At 43.1% G+C, this 15436-nt stretch overlaps 3 non-coding genes across 3 annotated transcripts; 1 reads left to right on the top strand and 2 right to left on the bottom strand.

The window, feature by feature from the left end:
- Nucleotides 1–2800: 2800 nt before the first annotated feature.
- Nucleotides 2801–2873, top strand: trnar-ucg (transfer RNA arginine (anticodon UCG)). The gene has a single exon. It is a non-coding gene; the product is annotated as a tRNA-Arg (tRNA).
- Nucleotides 2874–4425: 1552 nt separating this feature from the next.
- trnas-uga (transfer RNA serine (anticodon UGA)) lies at nucleotides 4426–4507 on the bottom strand. The gene has a single exon. It is a non-coding gene; the product is annotated as a tRNA-Ser (tRNA).
- Nucleotides 4508–14724: 10217 nt separating this feature from the next.
- Nucleotides 14725–14806, bottom strand: trnas-cga (transfer RNA serine (anticodon CGA)). Its single transcript has one exon. It is a non-coding gene; the product is annotated as a tRNA-Ser (tRNA).
- Nucleotides 14807–15436: the final 630 nt, after the last annotated feature.

Below are 15436 nucleotides of genomic sequence, written 5' to 3'. Positions count from 1 at the left end.
CAGTAGTTACAAAGTTGAACGTCTTTACACGATCTGCTGCAGTTTTCAGTGGGCGGGCTTTGTCAGAGGGCTTGGAAAAACGCACTGTGTTTCGGCTCGGGAAACATCATGAGAAGTGTCCTGCATGTTTTCTGTGTATAGCTGTCTTTTAACGCATACAGAATTCATTCGAAATCATTGATTTCTCCAATTAACAAGGTTCCCTTAAAGGATGAGTCAAAGTAACGTCTAATCGGATTAGTTTCCTTAGAGCTGGTTCAGAGTTTGCTCAAGAGTTTACCTTTCACAGATGCGCAAAGAAGAATGTTGGGGGTGCACACTTCAAGGTGCCTTACAGCTGTAGGGAGTGATTCGAGACGATTTGTGGCGTGTGCTCGTTCCCATATACCGTACGCCCCGGGGTGCAGTGCTAAGATGACGTACAATACCGCTTGGGCACGTAACGGCGTTACACGCAAGTGCGGGACGTGAGGCTTTTCGTTTGTTCATTTTGTTTTGCTCTGCTTTGCTTTGTTTCGTGGTCAAGAGGCGTAAGGTAAGTCGTAATCCAGGGAGAACACTGGTGGCAAACAGTCCGAGGTGAGAGGCGAGGTCCAAAGTCGAAAAGGCAGAAGGGGAGTCCAATATCCAGAATAAACGAGGTAATGGAAAAAACGCCAGGTAGAGCTCTCAAGGAGTAGACTCAATACCAGCGGGAAGCAAGTAAAGATGGTAAAAATAGCACTGCGTCCCGCACGGTGGAGTGTGTGCAGGTGGGTTAACTCGTGCGGCGGCGTTTGTTAATAATCACCCGCTGCTGGTGCTGTTTAGATTGCTTAAGAGTTGGTCTTAACTGCCTGGCGGTCATGACAAGCTCCTCTTTAAGATGTGGTTTAGTTTTGCATTCATGTGTTTCTAGAGCAGTTATTTATGGGGGTGGGTGGGTCCTTCACAGAGGCTCAGGACAAATCCCCTGCATGAAAGTCTACTGTGTGCGTTCAAACAGTCACAGGTCAAGAGCCAGGCAGGAGGACAATGGACAGAAGAAGCAACGAACTAAAAATAAAAGAACGAATATGAAAAAGCCACCATCTTTTTCTTTTTGACATTTTCCGACTTTCATGCAAGCCAGGACAAAGTTGCTCGTAGCTACTTGTGGATTCAAATACTCTATCGAGTGCTTTGATGAGTTTTTGCAATTTGATTGTCGTCCTGTCAGCCTGTTTCTGTTTTTTTTTTTTCAATCTAGGGATGGAAAGTATGAGGGAAATGATGGAGCAATCAATAACCGCTCCGGAAAAATGGCAGAAAGAAATGGTCCGTCACTAAGGACATTTGTGAAGCAGAGGAGTGACATCACCACAAAGGCGACTTATTCTGCTGATCGTTTTGGTGAATAATGATTGAGGCGTGTTAAGAGAAAGGTAGCTGCGTCAGCATGCTTAGGCTGCAAAGGATAAAGCAAAGGTTTACTCCATGCTGAAAAGAGAAGAAAAGAAGCACAACGTTTCGACTGTGGAGCCTTCTGCACCATCTTCTTTAGCGATGGTGATGATGTTTACATTGGAAAAACTGAGACACGCATACTGGAGGGGCTTGAACCACCAACTTTTCAGCACCACAGAGTCTGACAGTCTTTTGTGCATCCTACATTTGCAGGTTTATGGTCAAAGAAAACAATCACTTGCGCTTCTTGCAGCCGGCAATCTTTTTCCACTGACAACCAAGAAATGGATTTCATCTTTCACAAGCTGTATGGATTTCTTCAAAAACATGTTATTCCAGAAAGGAAATGAATTCTTGGATTAAACTGAACCAAGCTGTACATGTTTGTCTGAAATGATACATTCGGCACAACAAGACACGGAGAGAGGCACCGCTGGTATTCAGACCCAGGATCGCCTGCTTACTAGGCGGGCACTTTAAGCCACTAGGGAACAGCGCCAGCGGAGCACCGCGCTTTTACAGACACTTTGACACATCTGCGTTCGGTGTGCACTTAACCTGCTCTCTGAGCCCGTTGCCTCCGTCCCATTTAATAGCAGAACTGACGCCAAGAGAAATGATGAGAAATGGCATTTATCGGGCACTTTTCATGTCCAAGGAGCTCAATGCCCTTGACACCTCCCCAAGGCGACAGAGCTGTGCATTCTTTGGCGACACCATTTTTTCTTTTGTTTAATTTCTATACTTATTGATAGAATAAAAACGATATGTCATGTACTGTAAGGGAAATGTCTCTTTTCATGGGGAAAGCTAGCACCAGCAAATGTTGTGTTTAGAAGAAGTGATTTAACATGACACGTGACCTAATTTACCGGAGCAAAAGCTCACCCAGCAAGCCCTGCTTTACTTCTACAGGAGAGAAGTACTGTAGAGTCTGCAAGATGTTCAGCTGGGTAGCTACGTCAGCATGCCTCGGCTGCAAAGGAACAAGTAATAGGTTTATTGCATGCTGAAAAGAGAAGAACGGAAACACAGCGTTTCGACTGTGAGGTCTTCTCACACCTGAAGAAGCCTCACACCTGTAAAAGGCTCCATGGTTTTCTTTCTTCTCTTTTCAACATGGAATACACCTATTGTCTGCAAGATGTGACAATTTCATGGTGTTTTGGAAGAAAACCTTTTTTCTTTGAATTCAAAATCAATCGGAATTTCAGCACGACACATCAACACTTTTTCTGTTTTAAGGAGATGATATTTTAAACCTGATAAAAATAGTAGGAAACACAAGTTTCTTGCTGTGAAAATTTAGATGGGGAAGTGTACTACTAGTAGCAGTGTAGAGCTCTCTGTGGTGGAGTGCAAGCGCATGTTCTATGGGCCAGTGGCGTAATGGATAACGCGTCTGACTTCGGATCACAAGATTGTAGGTTCGAGTCCTGCTTGGCTCGTGAGGCTTTTAAACCTCTCAGGTTCCTCGGTAACAGGTTGCCGTCATGTATATGAACTATAGAAAAGCATTTGCCACAACCCGTAAATTAGCACGCAAGTGCGGGCTGGTGAACACAGAACTGTATGGAGATCATCTCCAGCTCCGAGCTCAATTGCAATGAAAAAACATGCAGAACAGAACTGGAGAGCAGCTGAATTTGTGCTCAGTAGGGTGGGGAGGACTCAGCATTGCTATTGTTCTAATTGGCATGAACTGCAGGGGATCTGAATCAGAACACGTCACTTAGTTCGATCATTGCGTCAATATGTAGGCCACGTTAATACAGAATTATTACTTTGTCTGTCTCGTCTTTGTATATAGCTGAATGTCCCTGACAATTTCATGTTAGTTTTTAAGAACGACATTGGTGCTAATATATACATATATAGCATATAAGGAACACGTAAAAGTTTAGTCCATGCTGAAAAGATAAGAAAACCGCCACAACGTTTCATCTTGGAATAAATCTTTACTTGTTGTTTTGCAGCCTACCCATTCTGACCTAACTCCTCCCTTGAAATTCCCTAACAGATAAGGGTACGTAACAGCTCATGCGATGCTCAGTTGCAATTTGTCCCAAAACAAACAAGAACAGCAGCTGAGGGTTTGAGTTTGAACATGCACTGTATTAAAGCAGCTTTTATTTCCATTGATAAATGCTAGATATTCCTACAGAGATTCTCCAGGTGAGTAAGCGATTCCTGTTTCTGTTTCTATTTTTGTTTCATATATATACAGTATATATATGTTACATGTGTCTCTGCAATAGTATAAATGTGTTATACACTATCAGGGGCTGCTTTTTTGTGCACCTCATCTACAACAAGGGTTTTTTTTTCATTTATGTTTGTGGACCTTCACCATTTGAGGAAGTGAGTTAGATAAGAAAGTTACAGGTATGGTGAGCAATGACTGACAAAGGCACGTACTGCGTATTCCTTACAGAAGTGTAAGCAATTTGTTCTAAAAAACACCGGCTAAAGTCCAACATCGTTAGCAATCTTATTACTTAAACAGAATTAACATCAATAAACTGTAAGGTGCTGGTACATGCGAGTAGATTTGATCTTCTATTAAACAAAAATGCAATTACAGCTCTAAAAAGGTCAACCTAGACTTCTGTAACAGATCTGTTCAGGTCATCGCTGTTTCTCTGACCTTGTGAGTCTTTGGAATTTTAAAAGTGTATTTTGCTTGCCTTTCATGTGGTCTGTGTACAAGTCACTGTGGCGTATGCGGTCCTACACAGCCTTGCTATAGACGTGACGAGCCTCCACTATGTTGCAATGGAGAACAGGTTCAGTACGGAGCTGCCGAGAAAATTCAGCTGGAAAGCTCGTTGCAGAAAAGCATCGTTATCTGTGTCCAGCGGCAAAGCGTCCATCGTGGGTGCTGAAGAATCGATTTCACAGGCTGCGGGTCCAGGCGATTTAGAGTGTTAAAGGTCCCAGCGAAAACGAAACGGCGCTGGTCCTTTTACACGCACGCACGCAACCAAATGCAAAGGACGCCGCAGTCGGTAGGATTTGAACCTGCGCGGGGAGACCCCAACGGATTTCAAGTCCGTCACCTTAACCACTCGGCCACGACTACAGCGAGCGCCGCGGCCGCTGCCTTCTTGCTACAATCGAACAGGGAGTGCGAGGCGGCGGCGGCAGCGGAGGCAACTTTTTTCAAGTTCGCTCTCCGTTTAAGAAACCTTTTACGCCATACGTGCAAGCACACACACACACACCTCAGAGGACTTAAGGGTGGCTTCAAGTTGGAATGATAAAGTCTCCCCGTTCGGACATGAAAACAGAACGTTCTTAGACAGAAAGTATGTATATTGTAACGCTTACTGCCGACAGGCACTGTGTAAGACCCGGCGTACCAGAGCAGCGCACCGAGGAAGCGTTTGCATTTATAACTTAGTTTTTAAAATTAGTCAAGCAATATGAACTCCCGGAGTGCTGGCTGTGACGAATTAAACCGGTCTCACAGGTATTCAAAGTAGGAAGTACAGTGTTAAGTGGTAGCTGGGCTACTCCCTCAATAGAATCGCTTTAAGGAAAAGCATTTTCAGAGAGCAATCACGCTGTGTTTATGTAGAAAAAGCGATTAGGTTTATGAGCAATCTAATTACCTATTCGCTTAAAACGCTATATAAAATAAAGTTTATTTAGAGATGAATGATCAGTGTCGCAGTTTAAATAATGGGAATCAGGAAACTAACACACAGCGCCACCGGATTTAATAACGCAATAAAAACGCTATAAAATAATGTGACTAGGCACAGAAAAAGTTTACAGCACAGTACAATAATAAATGCTGACCATGACTTTAGAAGCATAAATTACCTTACACTCAATTTAAACACAAGCTGTCTTTCTGTATGAACCTCTAAGCTGGTTCAAACAGAAAATGTAGAAATGCATTAGCCTGATTATGATTAAAAAACACATAATTAAACACGCGTTTGCGATTTAAATCACAACACGATTTAAATCAATATAAATGTTTATATTGTAACGCATACTGTCCAGCCTCCATTTCTCTATAAAAATTTACTCTGTTGCACACACACACTAGAAGCAGGAACCGCTGTCAGAAGGGAAGATATGTTCAAAATATCGCAAATATCGATCATGTTGCGATATTTTGAAATATAAAAGTCAATTGATTGTCCATAATATCACTTACCTATTTTTTCGAAGAAATGTTTGTTAAAAGAAAAGTCCAACACCAGCTGGATTTGAACACACAACCTGCCAGTTGGTAGTCACGCACCTAGACCAGTCAGCTACAAGACAGCTCGCATGAACAGGCAGACGAAACAGCCCTACACAGCCCTGTCGCAGTACACGGATATAATCATACCGTTATTAAATTCTTTAGATACGCGATTCCATATTATATTCCCTTTTAATCAAATTCTAAAAGTATGCTTGTTGACTCCGGTATCACGTTAGTTAAAGACTTTGAAGCTTACAATGTTTAGGGAGAAATGGAATACTGGTGTGTATTTTTTTCTTTAAAGTACCAAGACCAGCTATATACTGTATGTTTATGTTCCAAAATTAATATCGTTTATGGCCTTCACACGCGTTACAGTATGCTCCTATTCTTTTTATGCTCAGCTACTAAGATTTTCCTTCAGTGGTAAAATTCAATATCTACAACGGGCACAGTAAAGACGTTTACAGTAAGTCTTTCTACGACAGACCAACGGACCACGAGTGCCCCTGTCGGTCAACCAATCACGCACCGCGGTACCCCGTGTCATCTTACCTGCGGTACGTGTCTGTACCGCTCACTTTGAATGGCTGCATCTGTAGCTGATCACTGTCAGTCAGGGAGCTCAGAGGTGAAAAGCCTGTTTGAGAGACAATTCGCTGTCGATCAGTTCAATATGTTCCGTACCAGCTCGGCACACTTGAGACCATCTTGGTAGCTGTGTAGCTCAGATGAGTGAGAGCGTGCGTGTGTGTATCACCGTGATTGGATGCCGGTCCTTCTCAGGTCACAGTAAACCTTCTGCTGCCTAACTTCCCTAATTTTGGGGATCCCTTTGAAAAAGCAAAGGAAAACTAAACTGGCTCTTCATCAGCGTGATCGACCCCACCCAGTGTGCCCCAGTGGCCTAATGGCTAAGACACTGGCCTCCTAAGCCAAGGATTGTGGGTTCGAGTCCCATCTGGGGTGCTCCTGTCCCATTTTGAGTGTACAAATGTCCTTGTGATTTGCAAAGCTACAACCCCACCTTACTCAGTGAGCGTCTCTGCTTTTCTCTCACATACAGTTGGGAGAAAAAAATGTGTAAACAGCCCTTCGGAATGATGTGGATTTCTGCATGAATGGCTCCTAACATGTGATCTTATCTTTATCTAAGTCATAATAATTAATAAAGAGAGTCTGATTTAACAAACAACACACGCCCAACATTTGACATTGCTGTTTCTTTATTGACCAAATGGTTTAAACAATCAAGGTCATTGATGGAAAAAGTACGTGAACCCTTATATTAAGGAGCTAGTGGAACCTCCTTTATGACAAAAACCTCAACCCCCACTTTCTGTAGCGGCTGTTCAGACCTGAGCAGCGGTTAGGAGGTATTTTGGCCTATTCCTCTATGCAAAACTGTTTCAGTTCATGTATATTTTTGGGATGTCTTGCGCTGAACGGCCTGCTTCAGATCATGCCACAGCACTTCAATGGGATTGGGGTCAGGACTCTTACTTGGCCATCCCAAAATACGGAATTTCTTCTGTTTCAGCCACTCTGTTGTTGATGTACTCCTTTGTTTTTGTCATGCTGCATGACCCAGCGTCTTTCGAGTTTTAGATCACAGGCAGACACCCTGACATTCTGCTGTAGAATTTCCTGATACATCTTGGAATTCATCGGTCCCTCGATGATTGCAACCCGTACAGCCTCTGCCATGCTTCCCAGGTGGGATGAGGTTTTGGAGTTGGTATGCAGTGTTTTGTTATCTCCAAACATAACGCTGTGCACATTTACCAACAAGTTCAACTTTTGTCACGTCTGTCCACAGAACATTGTTCCAGGAGTTGCTGTGGAACATCCATGTGGTCTTTAGCAAACTTGAGAGGGGCAGTGGTGGTTTTTTTGGGGGGGAGAGCAGTGGTTTCCTCCATGGTGACCTCGCATGATCAACACTCCTGTTCAGATTTCTTCTTATGGTGGACTCATGGACACAAACGTAAGACAAAGTCAACCACCTGTTCGCTAGATCCCATCCCCACTCAGCTAGTCAAAGATTCCCTCGAAGGACTGGCAGGACCTATAATTAGTATGATGAATGCATCGCTTGCGTCAGGCGTTGTACCTGATCAATTTAAGGTAGCGGTTGTTAGACCGCTCCTTAAGAAGTCAAATTTGGATCCACAAGTTCTTAACAACTACAGGCCTTTCTCAAAGGTCCCATTTCAATCTAAAAGTCTTGAGAGAATAGTTGTTGCCCAACGTCAATCGTATCTGGATTCAAATAATATACTTGAGAAATTTCAGTCTGCTTTCTGAAACTGCATTAACAAGAGTCGTAAATGATATTCTCTTAGCTACTGATGCGGGGAATGCAACAGTGCTTGTGCTTCTAGATCTTAGAGCTGCCTTTGACACGGTTGACCTCTCTGTTTTGTTACACAGGCTTGAGTTTGAGGTTGGCTTATTTGGAACCGTCCTTAAGTGGTTTACTTCACATTTAAGTCATCGTTTTCATTATGTTCAAATATCTAATAATTGTACTGCTTCATCAATGTCACCAGTTCAATTTGGGGTACCAGAGGGATCAGTGCTGGGACCAATATTGCTCTCTCTCTCTACATGCTGCTGCTAGGTAGGATAATCCGAAAAAATAATATGAACTTTCATTCATATGCTGATGACACTCAAATAAACATTTTGTTTACACCAAACGACAACTCTTCTATTATCACTTTAGTTAAATGCATTAATGAAGGAAATACTTGGATGTGTGAAAACTTTTTGTTACTCAACTCTGAGAAAACTGAGGATCTGTTGATCGGAGGCAACAATACTGATAGGACTACTATAACTTCAGCACTTAACTCAGAGGATTTAAACATTTGCCTCAAAGAGACAGCACGTTACCGAGGCGGCATATTAGACACAAGGCTCTTAACAACTTGCATTGTTAAGAACCTTGGGAAGCCCTTGTTGTGAAAGGCGCTATATAGAAATACATTGATTTGAACTGAATTGACAATGTAAAATGTTGTGTGTGTTGTTTGTTAAACAAGACTGTCTTTATTTATAAAAAAATGAAAGGAATTTGCTAGGAATGCAAACGTTAGGTTGCGCTTCTTCATGCTGCATCGTCGGCATGAGTGGAGCTTTTTAAACGTCTGTACTTACTGCGCCCCATAAGAAATCGTTTGTCCCCGTTCAAAAGCGATTGTGCGATGTCCTGCAGTGTTCGCAAAGCAAACCTTTGACAGTTTGAAAAGAGGAATTTATTCTGCTTCCTGTGCGTGCGTGCAGTAGTTACAAAGTTGAACGTCTTTACACGATCTGCTGCAGTTTTCAGTGGGCGGGCTTTGTCAGATGGCTTGGAAAAACGCACTGTGTTTCGGCTCGGGAAACATCATGAGAAGTGTCCTGCATGTTTTCTGTGTATAGCTGTCTTTTAACGCATACAGAATTCATTCGAAATCATTGGATTCTCCAATTAACAAGGGTCCCTTAAAGGATGAGTCAAAGTAACGTCTAATCGGATTAGTTTCCTTAGAGCTGGTTCAGAGTTTGCTCAAGAGTTTACCTTTCACAGATGCGCAAAGAAGAATGTTGGGGGCGCACGCTTCAAGGTGCCTTACAGCTGTAGGGAGTGATTCGAGACGATTCGTGGCGTGTGCTCGTTCCCATATACCATACGCCCCGGGGTGCAGTGCTAGGATGACGTACAATACCGCTTGGGCACGTAACGGCGTTATATGCAAGTGCGGGACGTGAGGGTTTTCGTTTGTTCGTTTTGTTTTGCTCTGCTTTGCTTTGTTTCGTTGTCAAGAGGCGTAAGGTAAGTCGTAATCCAGGGAGAACACTGGTGGCAAACAGTCCGAGGTGAGAGGCGAGGTCCAAAGTCAAAAAGGCAGAAGGGGAGTCCAATATCCAGAATAAACGAGGTAATGGAAAAAACGCCAGGTAGAGCTCTCAAGGAGTAGACTCAATACCAGCGGGAAGCAGGTAAAGATGGTAAAAATAGCACTGCGTACCGCACGGTGGAGTGTGTGCAGGTGGGTTAACTCGTGCGGCGGCGTTTGTTAATAATCACCCACTGCTGGTGCTGATTAGATCGCTTAAGAGTTGGTCTTAACTGCCTGGCGGTCATGACAAGCTCCTCTTTAAGCTGTGGTTTAGTTTTGCATTCATGTGTTTCTAGAGCAGTTATTTATGGGGGTGGGTGGGTCTTTCACAGAGGCTCAGGACAAATCCCCTGCATGAAAGTCTACTGTGTGCGTTCAAACAGGTCAAGAGCCAGGCAGGAGGACAATGGACAGAAGAAGCAACGAACTAAAAATAAAAGAACGAATATGAAAAAGCCACCATCTTTTTCTTTTTGACATTTTCCGACTTTCATGCAAGCCAGGACAAAGTCGCTCGTAGCTACTTGTGGATTCAAATACTCTATCGAGTGCTTTGATGAGTTTTTGCAATTTGATTGTCGTCCTGTCAGCCTGTTTCTGTTTTTTTTTTCAATCTAGTGATGGAAAGTAAGAGGGAAATGATGGAGCAATCAATAACCGCTCCGGAAAAATGGCAGAAAGAAATGGCCCGTCACTAAGGACATTTGTGAAGCAGAGGAGTGACATCACCACAAAGGCGACTTATTCTGCTGATCGTTTTGGTGAATAATGATTGAGGCGCGTTAAGAGAAAGGTAGCTGCGTCAGCATGCTTAGGCTGCAAAGGATAAAGCAAAGGTTTACTCCATGCTGAAAAGAGAAGAAAAGAAGCACAACGTTTCGGCTGTGGAGCCTTCTGCGCCATCTTCTTTAGCGATGGTGATGATGTTTACATTGGAAAAACTGAGACACGCATACTGGAGGGGCTTGAACCACCAACTGTTTAGTTAACAGCCAAATGCACTAACCGATTGCACCACAGAGTCTGACGGTCTTTTGTGCTCCCTACATTTGCAGGTTTATGGTCAAAGAAAACAATCGTTTGCGCTTCTCGTAGCCAGCAATAATTTTTCACTGACAACCAAGAAATGGATTTCATCTTTCACAAAATGTATGGATTTCTTCAAAAACAAGTTATTCCAGAAAGGAAATGAATTCTTGCATTAAACTGAACAAAGCTGTACATGTTTGTCTGAAATGATACATTTGGCACAACAAGACACGGAGAGAGGCACAGCTGGTATTCAGACCCAGGATCGCCTGCTTACTAGGCAGGCACTTTAAGCCACTAGGGAGCACCGCACTTTTACAGACACTTGGACACATCTGCGCTCGGTGTGCACTTAACATAATCTCTGAGCCCGTTGCCTCTTTCCCATTTAATAGCAGAACTGACGCCAAGAGAAATGATGAGAAATGGCATTTATCGGGCACTTTTCATGTCCAAGGAGCTCAATGCCCTTGACACCTCCCCAAGGCGACAGAGCTGTGCATTCTTTGGCGACACCATTTTTTCTTTTGTTTAATTTCTATATTTATTGATAGAATAAAAACGATATGTCATGTACTGTAAGGGAAATGTCTCTTTTCATGGGGAAAGCTAGCACCAGCAAATGTTGTGTTTAGAAGAAGTGATTTAACCTGACACGTGACCTAATTTACCGGAGCAAAAGCTCACCCAGCAAGCCCTGCTTTACTTCTACAGGAGAGAAGTACTGTAGAGTCTGCAAGATGTTCAGCTGGGTAGCTACGTCAGCATGCCTCGGCTGCAAAGGAACAAGTAATAGGTTTATTGCATGCTGAAAAGAGAAGAACGGAAACACAGCGTTTCAGCTGTGAGGTCTTCTCACACCTGAAGAAGCCTCACACCTGTAAAAGGCTCCATGGTTTTCTTTCTTCTCTTTTCAACATGGAATACACCTATTGTCTGCAAGATGTGACAATTTCATGGTGTTTTGGAAGAAAACCTTTTTTCTTTGAATTCAAAATCAATCGGAATTTCAGCACGACACATCAACACTTTTTTTGTTTTAAGGAGATGACATTTTAAACCTGATAAAAATAGTAGGAAACACAAGTTTCTTGCTGTGAAAATTTAGATGGGGAAGTGTACTACTAGTAGCAGTGTAGAGCTCTCTGTGGTGGAGTGCAAGCGCATGTTCTATGGGCCAGTGGCGTAATGGATAACGCGCCTGACTTTGGATCAGAAGATTGTAGGTCTGAGTCCTGCCTGGCTCGTGAGGCTTTTAAACCTCTCAGGTTCCTCGGTAACAGGTTGCCGTCATGTATATGAACTATAGAAAAGCATTTGCCACAACCCGTAAATTAGCACGCAAGTGCGGGCTAGTTAACACAGAACTGTATGGAGATCATCTCCAGCTCCAAGCTCAATTGCAATGAAAAAACATGCAGAACAGAACTGGAGAGCAGCTGAATTTGTGCTCAGTAGGGTGGGGAGGACTCAGCATTGCTATTGTTCTAATTGGCATGAACTGCAGGAGATCTGAATCAGAACATGTCAGTTAGTTCGATCATTGCGTCAATATGTAGGCCACGTTAATACAGAATTATTACTTTGTCTGTCTCGTCTTTGTATATAGCTGAATGTCCCTGACAATTTCATGTTAGTTTTTAAGAACGACATTGGTGCTAATATATACATATATAGCATATAAGGAACACGTAAAAGTTTAGTCCATGCTGAAAAGATAAGAAAATCGCCACAACGTTTCATCTTGGAATAAATCTTTACTTGTTGTTTTGCAGCCTACCCATTCTGACCTAACTCCTCCCTTGAAATTCCCTAACAGATAAGGGTACGTAACGGCTCATGCGATGCTCAGTTGCAATTTGTCCCAAAACAAACAAGAACAGCAGCTGAGGGTTTGAGTTTGAACATGCACTGTATTAAAGCAGCTTTTATTTCCATTGATAAATGCTAGATATTCCTACAGAGATTCTCCAGGTGAGTAAGCGATTCCTGTTTCTGTTTCTATTTCTGTTTCATATATATATACAATATATATATATGTTACATGTGTCTCTGCAATAGTACAAATGTGTTATACACTATCAGGGGCTGCTTTTTTGTGCACCTCATCTACAACAAGGCTTTTTTTCATTTATGTTTGTGGACCTTCACCATTTGAGGAAGTGAGTTAGATAAGAAAGTTACAGGTATGGTGAGCAATGACTGACAAAGGCACGTACTGCGTATTCCTTACAGAAGAGTAAGCAATTTGTTCTAAAAAACACCCGCTAAAGTCAAACATCGTTAGCAATCTTATTACTTAAATAGAATTAACATCAATAAACTGTAAGGTGCTGGTACATGCGAGTAGATGTGATCTTCTATTAAACAAAAATGCAATTACAGCTCTAAAAAGGTCAACCTAGACTTCTGTAACAGATCTGTTCAGGTCATCGCTGTTCCTCTGACCTTGTGAGTCTTTGGAATTTTAAAAGTGTATTTTGCTTGCCTTTCATGTGGTCTGTGTACAAGTCACTGTGGCGTATGCGGTCCTACACAGCCTTGCTATAGACGTGACGAGCCTCCGCTATGTTGCAATGGAGAACAGGTTCAGTATGGAGCTGCCGAGAAAATTCAGCTGGAAAGCTCGTTGCAGAAAAGCATCGTTATCTGCGTCCAGCTGCAAAGCGTCACTCGTGGGTGCTGAAGAATCGATTTCCAAGGCAGTGGGTCTAGGCGATTTAGAGTGTTAAAGGTCCCAGCGAAAACAAAACAGCGCTGGTCCTTTTTCATGCACGCACGAGAGCACCGTAGTCGGCAGAATTTGAACCTGCGCAGGGAGACCCAAACAGATTTCAAATTTGTTGCCTTAACCACTCGGCCACGATTACAGTAAATACGCCAGCTGTTGGCTTCTTGCTACAATCGAACAGGGAGTGCGAGGCGGCGGCGGCGGCAACTTTTTTCAAGTTCGCTCTCCGTTTAAGAAACCTTTTACGCCATACGTGTAAGCAGACACACACCTCAGAGTACTTAAGGGTGGCTTCAAGTTGGAATGATAAAGTCTCCCCGTTCGGACATGAAAATAGAACTTTCTTAGACAGAAATAAATCAACAACGGAGACATGTGGACGACGATTTCAGTCACTGCACTTTGAATAGCATTTTTACTCGAGTTACAGGAGATGCACGAATGGCCCTTGACCTACGCTCTTACGAATGCCTTGGAACATTCAAAGAGAACAGCCCTCAAGTCCTGCGGTTTATTATAATGCTGTTGCGTGTCGAGGCAGTATTTGACTCCGTCCTACCGTTGAGACACGGGGCGTACTGTAAATGAACTGCACCTGACAGCTTTAGAAAAACACCTGGGCTCAGTACGGTGCTGAGAGCTCAGCGTTGCTGTTGTTCTAATTAGCACGCACTGCATCGGCTATGACCCGAACTTTTCAATTATTCCGATCAGTAAGTCAACACGTACTCCACATGAAAGGTAGAAATATTCTCTTGTCTGTCTCTTGTTTTTATAGAACTGAATGTCCCTGACAATGTACTGTTAGTTTTAATTGAAGAACGGCATCTGTGTTCAAATATACCAGACAAGTTTACGTAACTGCTCATGCAACACTCAGTTGTAATTAGTCAAGAAATAAAGTCGAACAACAGCTGCGAGTTTGATTCTGAACGTATGAGATTGCAGCGCCTTTTACTTCCATTGACAAATGATAGAGATTCGAAGAGAGATCCTTCAGACCAGCAAGCAAACCCACGGCTATTTCGGTTTTCTATCTAGGCAACGTTGGTGTCTGCAATAGCATACATGAAAGCGTGATGCAATTTATGTGGCTACATTTGTTGCACGTCATGCACAGTAAGAGTGTTTCTAACACCAAATACAAAGTCAACAATTAGCGATCACGCCTTCTCCTCAGTTAACCCACTGAAACCCTTGCTGTTAACAGTTCTTTACTGCGTGCTTTACGAGCACCTACATATTGTGTCGATTCTTTCAGCTTTATTCATTAGGTTTTCAAAGGCATAAGTAGATCACCAGAGGTGCGAACACAAAGTGTGTGGTTACCTGAAGAATTGATTTCCATGGCAGCGGGGACAAGCGATTTAGCGTTTTTATAGCACGAGGAAAGGAGAAGCGGCACTACACCTTTTCAGCGCAGGCACAAAGCGACGTGCGGCAGACGCCGTAGTCGGCAGGATTCGAACCTGCGCGGGGAGTCCCCAATGGATTTCGAGTCCATCGCCTTAACCACTCGGCCACGACTACAGCGAGCTCGCCGCTGCCGCATTCCTCCTATAATCTAACACGGAGTGCGAGGTGGCTGCGGAAACGTTTTCAAAGTCGCTCTCCGTTAAAAAAAAAAAATACCTTTCACAAAATACGTGCCGGCAGACAGACACGCCTCAGAGGGTTTAAGGCTGGCTTCACGTTCAAATGATAAAGTCTCCCCGTCCAGATGTCAAAATGCAACTTTGGCAGACAGAAAAAACATCAACAAACCACAAATGTGGATAAGGATTTTACAAGCTGCACCACACTGCACTTTCAAAAGCATTTACATTCGTGTTAGACGCAGGAATTGCCTTTGATTTGCGCGCTTACGAACGCCATGGAAAACGAAACAAAACTAAAGCCCTCAGCTCTTGCACTTGATTATAATGCCGTTACGTGTCGAAGCAGTAATTTACGTCATCCCACCACTGCAACACGGGGAATAGAGGGAAATGAGCACAAGGTGAGATATTTTTAATCTGTAAGGCTTCTGTAGTTTCTTTTTGAAATCATTGTTACAACATATTATGTAAAAGCATGTTGAAAAGAATCTACCTGCATTCCAGCGGCCCTGAGCAAGAGGAAAAAAATGATGTCTTCTGTGCCAGGTGCCTGCAAGGGGAG

This window comes from Lepisosteus oculatus, unplaced genomic scaffold, assembly GCF_040954835.1.
Source record: "Lepisosteus oculatus isolate fLepOcu1 unplaced genomic scaffold, fLepOcu1.hap2 HAP2_SCAFFOLD_40, whole genome shotgun sequence".
NCBI lineage: Eukaryota > Metazoa > Chordata > Actinopteri > Semionotiformes > Lepisosteidae > Lepisosteus > Lepisosteus oculatus.
This window is presented reverse-complemented; position numbering and strand designations above follow the sequence as displayed.